The sequence below is a fragment of the Elephantulus edwardii genome, unplaced genomic scaffold (genome assembly GCF_000299155.1).
Source record: "Elephantulus edwardii isolate Elephantulus edwardi_28Jun2011 unplaced genomic scaffold, EleEdw1.0 scaffold00150, whole genome shotgun sequence".
In the NCBI taxonomy this organism is placed as follows: domain Eukaryota; kingdom Metazoa; phylum Chordata; class Mammalia; order Macroscelidea; family Macroscelididae; genus Elephantulus; species Elephantulus edwardii.
In genome coordinates this window covers 2527247-2539610 of record NW_006399900.1, presented here as the reverse complement: position 1 = coordinate 2539610, position 12364 = coordinate 2527247, and the positions used below count along the sequence as shown (strand labels likewise).

The following is a 12364-nucleotide window of genomic DNA, read 5'->3' as shown; positions in this document are numbered from 1 at the left end:
CAATACAATCCAACAGTATATTTAAAAAAGTTTTCATCATGACCGGTGGGAGTTAACAAGTATGCAAGGATGGTTCAACATAAGGAAAATAATCAATATAAATCATCACATTAATAAAACAAAGTATATGAACCATATAATTCTATAAATTGTTGTGGAAAAGGCCATTGACAAAACCCAGCACCCATTCCTGATTAAAACACTCAACAAAATTGTGATAGAAGGGAATTTCCTCAATATAGTGAAAAGTATATATGCAAATCCAGGAGACAACATCATTCTTAATGGAGAAAGTCTAGAGGCGTTCCCATTGTTAAAAGGGACCAGAAATGGTTACTTACTATCACCATTCCTGTCCAATATTATGTTAGAAATCCTTGCAAGTCAATAAGACAAGAGAAGGAAATAAGAGATATACAAACTGGTAAAGAGATAGTAAAACTGTCCCTAAATGCAGACTATATAATAATGTACACAGAAAACCCCAAAGATTCAACAAAATAACTGTTAGACCTAGTAGATAAATTTACTGGAGTGGAAGGACGCAGTACAATTTACGATAGCCAACCACAGGATGAAATATTTAGATGTAAACCTAACAAGAGACACAAAAGATCTTTGCAATGAAAGCCACAAAACATTAATACAACAGACAATGTTTTAAAACAACAATGTTTTTGTTGTTGTAGTATACCGTAGAGTCAGAACCAGCCCTTAGGTGCCCTTCTGGCAGGTTTTCAGAGGCAGTTAATAGCATCAGAGGATAATGTCTAGTCTTCTCCAGCAGAGCAGCTGATGGCCTCAAACCATGCACCTTCAGAAATGCAACACAGCTTCTTGCCACTAGGTTACCAGAGCTCATAAGCTCATAAGAAAAAAAATATTCCCTGTTCATGGGTAGGAAGACTCAACATAGTGAAAATGACAATCCTACCACAAGCAATCTACATGTTCAGTACAATCCCAAAACAGACAACAAACTCATTTTTCAAAGAGAGTCAATGGGCAAGGTTATTTGGAAAGAAAAGACACTCTGAATAAGCAAAGCACATCTGGAAAATAAAAATTAGGTGGGAAGCATAGTACATCCTCATCTCAAATACACTACACAACTGTAGTAACAAAACCAGCATGGTATTGGTGCAATGATATAGACAAATGGAAGGGAATAGAGAACCCAGAAATCAATCCATCTATTTTTGGTTAATTAAAATTTGAGAAGGAATCAAAACATACCAAATGTGGAAACGACAACCTCTTCAACAAATGGTGGTGGTAAAACTGGACATCTACCTACAGAAAACAGAAACAAGAACCCATCTCACATCATAAACAAAAATAAACTCAAGGCTTATCAGAGACCTAAGGGTAAAGCCCAAAACAATAAGTATCATAAGAGACAAAATGAGACCAAATGTAGAAGCCTTAGCCTATGGCATAAATGTTGTTGTTGTTGTTGAGTACCATGGAGTCAGAGGCATTCAATTGCACAGGAGGAGATAGTCCAGAAATGCATAAAGAGAAGATGATAAAATTGACAAATGAAGCTTTCTAAAAATCAAATCCAGGAGTACATCAAAACCTCTTTCCAATAGGGTGAAAAGAAAAACTACAGACTTGGAAAAAACAACTGCCAATGATATTGAAGTTGCTAATGATTTCATTTTACTTGGATCCACAATCAACATTAATGGTAGCAATAGTCAAGAAATAAAAATTCATGTTGCGTTAAAGATATCTGCTCTCTAGAACCTCTTCAAATTCTAAAGAGCAAGGATGTCAGTTTAAAGACTAAGATGCCCCAGATCTAAGCCAGGATGTTTTTAATTGCTTCATAGGTGTCGAAAATTGAACAATGAATAAGGAAGACCAATGAAGTCTCAATGCGTTAGAATTTTTTTTTAAGTTATTGATTATTCCATGGAGTGCCAAAAGAACAAACCAATTTGTACCAAAAATAAGTGCAATCAGAATGCTCCTTGGAGGCAAGGATGAAGACATTTCATCTCACTTACTGTATTCGCTCACATATTCTAGAGGGATCAGTCCTAGAGGGCATGCAGACAAAGTTAGAGGGCTGACGAAAGAGAAGAAGATCCTCAAGGAGATGGATCAATGCAATGACTACTATAAGGGGTCTGAATATGAGAGGTTGTGAGGATGGTGTAAGATAGGGTATGGTTCAAATCTGTCATTCACAGGGTTCCTATGAGTCAAATTCATCTTAAAGTCACCTAACAACAAGCATTATTATCTGAGAAATCGCTTTATAATATTCAGATTTTTTTTAACACTGTCAAATCCACTTTTATTTTTTTTTTCCCCTCCTTGCACACACATCACTTCAGGCATCTCCTCACACCACACTCACTTATTGCAGCTATAAAGTTGCTTGATGTTGGTCCCAAAAATTTTGTTGGCATCAAAGGACAGTGTTAAATCCATAAAATATTTACATAACACAGCATATTAAGCTTTAGACATTTAGAAGTTAAGCTGCATAAAAATAGCAAAAGCCCTCCATTTTACTTATCATGACCAAGTATTTATCAGTCCCTACTATGGCGTTTGTACACTGGTTCAAAGGGCAGCAGAGACATTGAACGTTATGATCTGGAAGCACATTATGATGTTAAGCCAGGGTCACATACTATTTACCTTTCTCCAAGGTGAACTCATAATTCTAGAATGACAGGTCTAGATGATGCAAAGTGGAGACAGACAACACGTTTACTTTTTACAGACACCCTACTCATACTGTATATTCACTGTGATTTTGAATGTAACCTGTTCTAAAAATTCATCCTGATTATCCTGGTTTTTCAGGTTGGATGACTGCTCAATCATGCCGTCAAATATTACTTCTTTCTTGGTAATGTCAAGAGGACTAAAGAATGCCTGGATGGCAATAATTGACTGTAGATACCCCACATGCAATTTTTCTCCATAATATGGAAAATATGTTAAATTTATATGTCCTAATGAAGGATCTTTTGATACATGTGCTATCTGTTCATTCTTTGAAGTTCATGTTATCCTTGGTTCTCCTTTAGGCTTTAATCTAATCATTTGGTTAATTTCTACCCTCTTTCTTTCACCCTATCCAAGACAGACCTATTTGTTTTCTTTGTGGTCTATGGTATGTTCAAGACTCTTCTCTAGCACCAAACTTTGAACACATTGATTGTTCTTCTGTCATCCTTACTCATTGTCCAGCTCTCTGATACACAAGTAATTGCAAAGATCATGGCATATCTTCATTCCTAGACTTATATTGTTACTATTCAGCACTCTGGTCCCTGATAGCAGATTTTCCCAATGTAATTTGTCTTTTGATTTCCTGATTGCTGGTGTTAAGAGTGTGGCTTGTGGAGCTGAGTTAAGCGGTAATTGTTAACAACCTCCATTTCTTCTCCGTGTATCATGGGCCAACTAGCCCAGTGGTGAGAATCTTTGTCTTCTTAATGTTGAGCTTCAATCCATATTGAAGACTACAGTCCTTGACTTTCTGCAGCAAGTGATTCAGTTCTTTTTCAGCTTCAGCAAGCAAGGCTGTGTCATCTGCATAACGTATGTTGTTGATGAGACTTCCTCCAATCCTGATGCCACATTCCTCCTCATAAAACCTTGCTTCTCAAATAAACTGTTCTTCATATAGATTGAAAAGGTATGGAGAAAGGATGCATCCTCGATGCACTCCTTTCCTGATTTTGAACCATGCAGTGTTTCCCTGCTCTTTTCTGAGGACTGCTTCCTGGTCCAAGAATAGATTTCATATAAGCATAATCAAATGTTCTGGGATCCCCATTTACCTCAAGGTTAACCACAATTTGTTGTGATCCATGGTCAAACACCTTTGCATAGTCAATGAAACACAGACATTCCTCTGGTACTCTTTACTTTCTTCCAAGATCCACCTGACATTGGTGATAATATCTCTAGTCTCATGGTGTCTTCTAAACTCAGCTTGTATTTCTCGTCGTTCTCTGTCAATGTACTGTTCCTAGTCAGAATCATTCAAGCCACTGCAGTCTTTAAGTAAATCAAGAGAAAACTGACATGCAGAATAAACAAGGCCTTCTATTCAAAAGATATTCCTTCAGGACATGCTGTGAGCTCCTTCTGAACTATATGACTTTTAGAAAAATGGATAAGGTCTTTAATGCATCCTTTGTAGAAAAGTGAGTCAGACAAACTGAATGAATATTCCAACACACTTGCTGGTTTTGGAAAAACCGTAAATTCTGGACTGGGAATCTGGTCGTGGTATTTGGAAACTTTATCATTCAGTGTCTGGAGCATGAGCCACAATGTTAATGTGAGGAGAGCAGCCAGGAAACCGTAGAAGACTAGGTAGAAGAGCGAGATCAAAAAGCCCAGTTCTTGGTGGTGTGTCCTACGAACTGTTCAGTGTTAAAGATGAAGAGCTTTTACTCGGCTAGGCTCTGGTTGAATGACTTCTTGTCTTTCTTCATCATGGTGTTTGCATGTGGCTGAAGAGGTGTGCGGGCTACCATGTGATGAGGAGCACTGAGACACACCCTGGCTCAGGCAGCTGAACCCAGAAGACACCTCCTCATTGCAGCTCATGCTACATCAGACTATTTAGATTTTTTAAAAAATTATTGAGCTTGTCTTTGTCAGCTAGCATATGGTCTATTGTGAAGAATGTTCCACTTTCAATGGAGAATTCATATTATGCTTTGTGGAGTGAAATGTTATATATATGTCAATAAGATCCAATTGTTTAATTGGATTTAGTTCTGCATTTAAAAAAAAAAAATTCTTTCTAGTTGTCTCCCCTTCATTGAAAATAGTTAATTAACAATCCTACCATTGTGAAGTTGTCTATTCCTCTTCTCAAATTTGTCAAAGTTTTCTTTGTTTATCTTCTATGGGTACACAAATATTAATGATAATTAAATTCTGTCCTAGAGGAAGATCCATCAACAATCTGAGTTAAGCAGATGACACATCCTTGCTTGCCAAAACTGAGGAGGACCTGAAGTGTTTGCTGCAGAAAGTCAAGGACTGCAATGTTCAATATGGATTGAGCTCAACCTCAAGAAAACGAAGATTCTCACTTCTGGGCCACTTAGCAGCACCATGATAGAAGGTGAAAAAAAATTGAGACTGTCAACAATTTCATCTTGCTCAGTTCCACATAAACACTCTTGGTGCCAGCAGTCAAGAAATCAAAAGACAAGCTGCATTAGGAAAATATGCTCTCAGGGACCTCTCCAGAATGCTAAAAAACAACGATGTAAGTCTAGAGACTAAGGTGTGCCTGATCCAGGCACTGCTGGACAATGAATAAGAACGATAGAAGAAGAATTGATCCCTTTAAGTGGTACTGGAGAAGAAAAGAGTGTTGAACATACCATAGACTGCCAAGAGAACAAACAGGTCTTGTTCTGGAAAGGATGAACCAGTTTCCTACTTGAAGACCAAGATTGTAAAGCTCCATCTCATATATTTGGGCATGTTGCCAGGAGGGATCATTCCCTGGAGAAGGACACCATGCTTGGAAGGATGGAGGGTCAGCTCAGGAGACGAAGACTCTGGATGAGGTGGACTGTCGCAGTAACTGCAGTCCTGGGGGTGGATGTGTCAGAGACCGTGAGATTAGTACAGGATAGGGCAGGTTCAGGACTATTGTTCATAAGGTCTCTGTGAGTCACAGTCAACTGGACAGAACAAAACCACCACAACTATTTCATCACCCTTTCATCATTGTATAATGTGCTTCCTTGCCTCATATACTCATTTTAGTCCTGAAGTCTATTTCATCAGAAATTAATTTTCTCTTCTTGCTCTATTTTGATTACAACTTGCTTGATAAATTTTTCCCCACATTTTTGAGTTTTAGTCCTTCTTTGAGTCTAAACTGTGTCTCTTGTAAGCAGCATATTGATAGTAATGTTTTCTTCTCTATTTTATTTTATTGTTCTTTTTTCTTCTTGACTGGTGCATTTAATCCATCACATACAGTATAATTACTGATGTTGTTGTTGTTGGGTGCCATCGAGGCGTAGACAACTCACAGCGACCTTATGAACGAAAGGCCTGAGCACTGTTCATAGAGTTTGTGGAGGCAAGCCATTTCGGAAGTGGATGCCACTCTGCTTCCAGGCTTGTTTTAATCGATAAGCTTGGTTTTATTGCTGTTACTTTGCTGTGCTTCCTTTGTGGTGTGTGTTGATCTCTCTCTTCAATCTGATTTTTTTGTGATGAGTTAATTTTACTTATGTCTTTTCTTATAGTTTTCTTTTTCATTATTATTTTTGTGTTTTTTATATATCTATGTTTTTCCTCTTTTGATTTTGATGAGAAGATTTGTTAATTGTCTTGGAGGTCACTCCATGCATTTCCACTTTATTCCCAAGTCACAAAATATTCACGTTGCCTTTCCCCTTCATTCACCACCTACTTCTTCATATCCTATCTTTTTGCTATCTGATTTTCTTTTCTAAAGATTAATTTTTCCCTGTATTTGGGTTTTACTTCAACCAAATGTAATCATGTAACTACTACTTTTTTTGTATATGACTCAGTTTACTCAAAACTACAAATTTTTCATTTGGCTATGTTATTGCACGTATAACAAATTCACTGTTTTTGCTTATTTAGTTTCAAAATTTAGGGTAAAAGTTCCCTGAAGGTTCAAAACCACTTGAAAGGAGAAAACCATCAATTAATAAAAAGTGAAACCGATGAATTAGTCAAATGACTCCTGTAGTTTCATTTTTTTCAGGGAAAGAATCACGAAGTTAACCATATAGAAAGTTCTAAGAGTGTTTTGACCAATGAGGTGTTTGAGGGTGGAGTTTTTCTAATTAGTTAGATCCATCATAAAAATAAGTGTCTGGTGACAATAAAACAACTATCTCTCTGTCATTGCTTTTGAGTCAGCACTGATTCGTATATAATAGACACTCTAGTTGAGTTGGCAGCGTCAGGATGGATGACGAAGAGATTGAGAGTGTTCACAGCTTCAGTTTGCTCGGCTCCACAGTCAACACTCTTGACACAAGCAGTCAGGAAATAAAAAAACGTATCGCGATGGGAAAGTCTGCTGTTAGGGACCTCTCTAAAGTACTCAGGAGCAACAGTGTCTCTCTGGAGACTAAGGTGTGCCTGATATTGGTCATGGTCTTTGCAATCGCTTGTTATGCATCAGAGAGTTGGACAATGACTAGGGAGGACAGAAGGAGAGTGGATGCTTTTGAGCTGTGGTGCTGGAGAAGGGTACTGAATGTACCATGGACTGCCAGGAAAACAAACAGATTCATCTTGGTGAGGATTAACCCAAGCTACTCCTTGGAGGCAAGGATTCTGGGGCTTTGTCTGACATACTTTGGACATGTTGCCAGGAGGGACGGGTCCTTGGAGAGGGACATCATGCTTGGGAGGGTGGAGGGACAGCGCAGGAGGGGAAGACCCTCTATGAGATGGATTGATTCGGTGACTGGGTTAATCAGGATGGGTGTGTCAGAGGCGGTGCGGTTGGCGCAGGATAGAGCAGGGTTTAGGGCTGTTGTGCATAGGGTCGCTATGAGTCGGAAACGACTCGACGGCACATAACAACGACAACAACAGTTGAGTTTCTGAGGCTGTAAATAACACGGGAGGAGATTGCTCACTTTTCTTCTTTGGAGCTGCTGGTGAATTCAAACCACCAGAAAGGTTTGGCCTCTGGGTTAGTACAGCTCCCTATAAACTGCACCACCAGAACTTCCTTATACTATAGTCCCAATATCTAACCAAGGTCGCCAAATATTAAATGACGACATCCATGCGTGAAGGTGTTTTCCTGATCCTGCTATTACTACACACATCAATATTCTGAGAACATAATTCTTTGAATAATTTACTTAAGATGGAACATCTCCTGAGGCTGTCTTGTTTTAAGTGTTTTTGTAACCATTTGTGTAAGTACCCCTGGAGACAATGAACGCCAGCCTTGTGGGCTGACTACAGAAAAATAACTTAGTAAGCAAGTCTTGTTTATATTACAAAGGTCAATTGCTTCTGTACTTACAGCTAGAGGTGAAACTGAGGTGCAGACACTGACTCTAAACCTGCCATTTAACTGTAGTTAAGTGCCTAATATTTAGTGTACCCCCTCAGTTCCTTAGGCTATCAGTGTACGAGCCAAGCACACATTTTATTGAATTCATCACAAAAAAAATTCATGCGTTGGGGGTACAGGTATACATGTCGTTGTTATACAGGTTATACATGTTGTACCATCGAGTTGAAACTGACCCATAGCTGACCCTGCGGCGGGTTTTTAGAGGCAGTTAATCATACAGGAGGAGATTGCTACCATTTCCCATGAAGTTTCCTACAGTTATACATAGAATAGTAGTTTATTCTGATTTCTTGTTTTTATAAAAAAAATGTTATTTAAGTGAAAGTTTAAATAGCATTTTTTTTCACTTATCAACCATTCATGTAAATTACATTTCACAGTACCAATTACAGTACACCTTAGGCTGGATTTTCCACTTATTCCTCATTGTTCTTCCCTTAAAACATCTTCATAATGTGATGTAAGTCCTATATTTCTTCATCTTTTCTTTCATTAGTGGTGTGTGTATTTGTAGTTGTAGTAACTGGTTTTACTTGTATGATTATTGTTAGTATCTTGTCTCTCACAGCATTATACTTCAGAACAGATTTTGAAATTTTTTTTTACTATGAATGCAAACCAGTTTTATTAAATTTGTCATTTTCAGCATACTAGATCATATGATCATCTGATTCATAGTCAGTAGAACCAGTTCTGTTCTGCATATAGATGGAAAAGGTATGGAGCTAGGATACATCCCTGACGCACAACATTTCCTGATCCTGAACCATGCAGTGTTTCCTTGCTCTGCTCTGATTACCGCTCCTAATCCAAGTACAGGTTTTGCGTGAGCACAATTAAATGTTGTGGGATTCCCATTTTTCTCAAGGTTAGCTACAATTTGTTGTGATCTGCACAAATGCCTTTGCATAGACAATGAAACACAGTAAGACATTTTTTCTGAAACTCTCTGCTTTTAGCTAATATCCATCTAATATTAGCTATGATGTCTCTAGTACCATGTCTTGCACATCTATAGAAAAGTTCATTCAGGAGGCCGAACTTTATGAGGAGTAATGTGATGCCAACATTGGAGGAAGATTCATTGAAAATCTGCTTTATGCAGATAACACAACCTTGCTTGCTGGAACTAAAAAAAAGTGAGTCATTTGTTACAGAAGATCAAAGACTGTAGTCTTCACTATGGATTGAAGCTCAACATCAAGAAATCAAAGATTATAACCACTAGGCCAACTAGCAGCTTCATGACAGAAGGAGACGAGATTGAGATTGTTAACAGTCTCAGATTGCTTGGTTCCACAATCAACACTGTTAGCACCAGCAGTCAAGAAATCAAAAGACAAATCGCATTGGAAAAGTCTTCTGTTAGAGACCTTTCTAGAATACTGAAGAGCAACAATGTCACTCTGGTGAGTAAGGTGAGCCTGATCCAGGCCATGGTCTTCACAATTACTTGCTATGTGTCAGAAAGCTAGATAGTGACTAAGAGTGATAAAAGAAGAATTAATGCTTTTGAGTTGTAGTGCTGCAAAAGAGTGTTGAACATACCATGGACTGCAAGGAGAACAAACAGGCCAGTTATAGAGAGGGTGAAACCAAGATGCTCCCTGGAGGCAAGAATTTTGAAGCTCCGTCTCACATACTGTGGGCACATGGTCAGGAGAGACCAGTCCTTGGAGAGGTACATCATGCTCGGAATAGTGAAGGGACAGTGCAGAAAAGGAAGACCTAGGATGAGGCGAGTTGACTCAATGACTGGAGAAGTGTCATTGAATCTGTCAGAGACAATGAAATTGGTTCAGGATAGGGCAGGCTTCAGAGCTGTTGTACATAAGGTTACTATGCAAGCAATGCTACATAACAACAACAAAATCAGTTAATCTGGATACAGCCCTGGATGTACTCATATGTCTATGACAAAAACAAAACAAAAAACCCCAAACCAACCAAAAAAACCCCTTTTGGTTAACTGACTGGAGATGATAAACATTTGTTACTCCCCCCCCCAAAAGTAATCCAATAGAATTTTGAAATTATGACAATATCAATAATGTTACATGCAAATAAAATCTTTCTTAAGATTATTTTTAAATGGTTGGAACAGTTCGCTGGCAAGGAGTAACCAGAAACTTAAGCTGGATTCAGAAGAAACTGTGGTATAAGGTATAGAATTGTTAATATCAAATAGTTATTAGCTGAATGTGGAATACTAAAAAGATATTTATTTCATATTATTGATTATACAAAGGCATTGGATCATAAAAATGATTTATAATATTTAAAAGAATAGGAATTCCAGAACATTTAGTTGTGCTCATGTTAAACACATGCATAGACCAGGAAGCAGTTGTCTGAACAGAATAAAGGAACATTGCATAGTTTAAATTTAGTAAAGATGTGTGTCAGGATTGTATTCCTTCTCTTTTTATATATTTAATTTGTATTTTGAACAAAGAATTAAAAAGTTGAAATATATGAAGGAGAATATGGAATCAGGAACAGATAAAGACACATCAGCAACCTTTTTCGTGCAGGTGATATAACTTGGTCTGCATAAATTGAAGAAGGCTTGAAGCATTTGCTGCAGAAGATTCTTTTTAAAAACTACTGCCTTCAGTATGGATTAGGTCTCAACATCAAGAAACAATGAGAATCCAAAATGTTTATTGTTCCCGTATGAAACCTATACATAGTCCAAGAACCAATTGTATGAAAAGAATAAGAAGAGAAGATGCAGTTTGATCTAAAAATCAGGAACGATGTGTGTATGTATATCGGAGTTTTAGCCTTTCTCCAAACCTATTAAAATGCTGTTTTTGTTGTTAGATGCAGTTCAGTCGAGTACAACTCAAAGCGATTTTATGAACAATATTCAATATACAGATGAGGCAATCATTAAAACTTGATTATAGAAAAACGAATGTGACGTTAGGATTGGAATAAGTATCTAAACACGCTATGATATATGGTTGCCACCACTCTGCTTATAAAACGTGAAGAATGCTTAAGTCATTTAGTCAATATCAAAGACTGCAGCCTGCAAAATGCATGACATCTCAACATCAAGAAAACAAAAATTTTCACAACTGCATCATCTGTAGAGAACACCATGATAGATGAAGAAGGAATTATTGAAGTTGTTAAGGATCTAATTTTACTTGAATTCAAAATCAATACCCATAGAAGCAACAAAAGAAATTAAAATTTAAAAAAAAAGCCCAACAGTCATGTTTTTTTCTCTCTATAATTATATTTTATTAATTTTCATAAACATTTACAGAGATTTTGGGCTTCCACTCATTCATTGTTGCACTATTCTCTCTACCCTCCTCCCAGTTTGTTCTTGTCCAAATGCCACAGTGCTTGTCAAAGCCAGTTCTGATTAATCTTCTTTGTCAGTGTATCCTTTGCCATTCCCTATCACTCCTCCCTGAGAGAGACTTCACCCTGAGTCATAAGGAAAAGGGGACGGTGTATTCTCTTAGCTACTTCCTGCTGAAAAGGGACGCTGTGGGTTTCAGGGTGAAGATCTTCTCTCACTCCAACAGTCATGTTAAATTGGGAAAATATGCTGTCAAGAACTTATGTAAAGTGCTGAAGAACAATGATGTCAATGTAAATATTAAGGTGCATCTGAGGCAATGTATGGCATTTTTTAATTGTTTCACATGCATCTGAAAGTTGGACATGAATAAGGTAGACTGCAGAATTGATGGATTTATTGTGATCTTGGCAAGAATATTATCATGGACTACTAAAAGAACACACAAGTCTGTTTTTTCCAAGCAGCCTTGACTGTCTGGAAACAGGCTGCTTCTTTAGTTACAAGATAATCACAGTTCATCTCACGTACTTGGGCAGTTTGTCAGGAAGGGTTAATCCTTAGCAAAAGATGATCATGCTGTGGAAGGCAGAGTGTCAGCAACAGAGAGGAAGACCCTCAATGAAATGGATTGATTCAATGACATCAACAATGGACTTGAGTATGACAGTTTATGAGAATGGTGCAGATTACGGGAAGGGTTTGATCTGTAATTCAGAGAGTCACTATGAGTTGGTGTTCACTCCACGGTGTTTAACAATAGCCAAAATAACTAGTAAATATGTCTGGATACACTGACTTCAACGATGAATCTCAGCACAACAGATGCTGTGAGAATGGCAAGGTATAGGGCAAGGCTTTAATGTGCTGTTCATAGAGTTGCTTTGAGTTGGAGACCACTTTCTACCACCTAACTACAATACATAATAATTACTGATCTAAACTTT

At 37.7% G+C, this 12364-nt stretch overlaps 1 pseudogene; it reads right to left on the bottom strand.

Annotated features, from left to right (window-relative positions):
* Positions 1 to 2748: 2748 nt before the first annotated feature.
* On the bottom strand, positions 2749 to 4478 carry LOC102872468 (annotated as a pseudogene).
* Positions 4479 to 12364: the final 7886 nt, after the last annotated feature.